The sequence below is a fragment of the Caenorhabditis briggsae genome (genome assembly GCF_000004555.2).
Source record: "Caenorhabditis briggsae complete genome, chrX, whole genome shotgun sequence".
Taxonomy (NCBI): Eukaryota; Metazoa; Nematoda; class Chromadorea; order Rhabditida; family Rhabditidae; genus Caenorhabditis; species Caenorhabditis briggsae.
In genome coordinates, this window is record NC_013491.2 from 7,270,039 (window position 1) to 7,273,123 (window position 3,085).

Here is a 3,085-nt window from a genome sequence, read left to right on the forward strand (position 1 = left end):
AGGGAGCGTCTCAAAGAAGTAAGCTTTCGTCAGTATTCGGTACAGGAACTCCGACGGTTTGTTCCATTGTCGACAAAATTAACAAACTTCTCAACAAATGTTGGAGAAAACATCGATAGCAAAGCTCTAAAAGAAGTTCGCATTCTTAAAATAGACTTTACATTCCACTTCACCGGATGTCAGATGATGTCTTGGGTTCTCTTCTCGAGTTTGACTTTTCCACTTATTCTGGAAAAGACACATTGCAAAGCACACGTAGACTTCACAAGGGAATCACAACACTTTGTCAACTTGTATTTTGAAGAAATTTCAGGATAGGTCAAAGATAGCCTATCTTGATACCGCTGAAAATTTTGAAATCCGCTCGACAGTTTCAGCCGAGATATTTCTGTCTAAGGCTCTCTAAAATTTAAACGCACTCGAAATCTGAACCACAACTTCTGAAAATGACCCATTTATAATACACAGATTCCTTAATTTCTGAAAATTCTGAAGATCTGACTGGTTTGTTTAGATTTTCACAATACAAAAAATCTGATCACATCTATTCAGTCAAGAATTTTGTTTTTTTTTTGTATTCTGGTGGATTTTACTCCAGAATGATACTCGACTTGATAAAATCAGCAAATGGCTTCTGATAGACGTCCCCCCCTCTTATTCTAGTACAATTTTTCTCAATTTCGCACACTTTTAAAGACAAATAATACTGAATTTCTGTAATTTTCGAAGCTATGTATTTCCTATTCTGAAAGGAATAGCTGTTCTGAAACAAATTTCACCCGATCACAGGATCTGATCCTGAGCTCAGGAAAAATCTAAATGTAAATCAACTTTCCATTAAAAAACAGTTTTTGAAGTTAACTTTCACATTTTTATTTGATTCGAGTGTTATCACGGTGTCGGAAGAAAAACACTTTAGAGAAGGTTTAATGAACGGGAAAGGTGTATTCAAACATGTGAAAGCAAGAACTGGGGGAGCATCATTGATGGGGAAAAAACTTTGAAGAATGGGGGTTCCTTTAGAAAGACGTCTCTGGCATTGGGAGCTTGTTGAAATCGAGGAACGTGGTGAATCCCTTTGGTAAGTTGCAGCCATCTCTTTTGCAATTCGAACAATTCTGGACCAATTTTTGAGGACTTCAAAAAAGCTTAATATTTTCTGCGTCTGTGAAGCACCGAGAAAACGCGAATAATCATATAGCTCAAAAATAACTGAACAAACGTTTTTGGTGGTGAAACGTGGCAAAATCAAAAAAGAACTGACATGGAATGACTCCAAAGTGTTACCCTCGAGAAAAATCGAAATATATATGTTTGAATAGAGCGCAAAAAAACATCTTAGAATCCGAGTGGAATAGATGATAAAAATGTTTTATAGGGAGTTATGGACCAAAACGTACTGAAAAATGGCTAAATTTTCAAAAATTCATAAGTTTGTTAGTTTATGTTCCTTTGTTAAAATTCAAAAAAGCAGTAAATAGACAATCAACAGAGCTTTTGAAAAAAAATTGTTTTGATTTTTTTACTATTGATTGGATTATTGATTTTTTGAGAAAACCAAAATTTTTTTCAATTTCTCAAAAATCCCAAGTTAACCTTTTTTGTTATGACCATTGAATTCAGCACACTTGATTTACTATAGAATCATATCAATATCCGGGGGGAAATCATGTTCACTCAAGTTATAACAAAAAATGTCGATTTTTGACACTTGGCTGCTTTGAATTCGTTGTCCTCGGCGGCCGGTATGGTGATGGGCATACTTGTTTTTGTGGTTCTTACATGCGTATCAATTGCCTAATTTGTGTGAAACACAATTTAATAACATATAATATCAAGTTTTCAAATGCCGTAATATGTCTTAAAATCACCACTTTAAAAAATCAAAATTTGGACATGTAAACAGGCATATCTATCTTTACACTTGACGGAAACAGCCAAACTCTTTTTCCAAACATTATTAGAAACACATTATCTTATCAACGGCTTGAATAGAATTTTGAGTTAGGCCCTGGAAACAAAAACATTTACGATTTTTAGAGTCTGACCCTTTGTTTTGGTGAGGTGTGATAGTCATTCCATGTGAGAGCAAATATTCGAATAGAAATAGAATATGAACATCAGAGTTTTCGAATTAAAAAAATTCAATATCTGGCTGTAATCCGAATTAGCGAAACTGATGTCAGACGCCCTTATCAGTCGGATTAATCAGTTTCTTGTGTTCGTCCCACATTCTCCGACTGTTTTTCGCAAGAACTTAAAAGATATATTTTGCAAAAAGTGCAGCTGTTGAGCAAACTAGTATATTATGTTCAGCAGTACTGAAAACCGGGAACCCTACTGATCCTTTTCAAAATCCGGATTCAAATGTTAACCACAATCAATTTCCAGAGATTGACATTTAACTGAACGACTGGTTTGGAAATTGGCTCGGAACTTTCGATCTCCTCTAACCACAGGCACATTTATTAAAACACATGTCGAAACGCTTCTCAGACCTCCTCTCGTTCAGGGAAAAGCCAGGCACATCCAGGGCGCTGCTAAGCCTGTCTTATTTCATTGCTCACCGAGAATAGTCTTGACTGCGAAAACGTCGTGGAAAAAGTAAAAAAGCTCGTTGAAGAATAAAACGGCCTTACAGAAAGATAAAAGTCATTTGTTGACGACTTCTTTTTAGTGTTCTTAGTTTTTGATATAGCTGTTTTTGAAACTTCCGTGCTTGGACCCATCGGCATCTTTCCTTTCTCTACGTCAACTTTAAAGGTGCATATTTCAAAAAATTGAAAAGCTACCAGAAAGTTTATCACTAGAAGCCGTCGAAGCCGCAAGTGGCAGTCGCATGTGGTTAACCCCAGTCGCATCTGGTTAAATGCTTCTAGAAACATAGCAGAGCTGACCCTTGCTTCGTGGTGAGGTTTTGTCTTTTTGATATGAAATTCAGAACTACATATGAATTTTTTCAGAAATAATGACAACTGCCATGAAGAAGAGCGAAAAATTCGTCTGCAGATGAATGACATCTTTCTTACTCTTGCACGACTACACTTGATAAGGACTTTTGATCATACTTGTGAAGGGCCGGGCC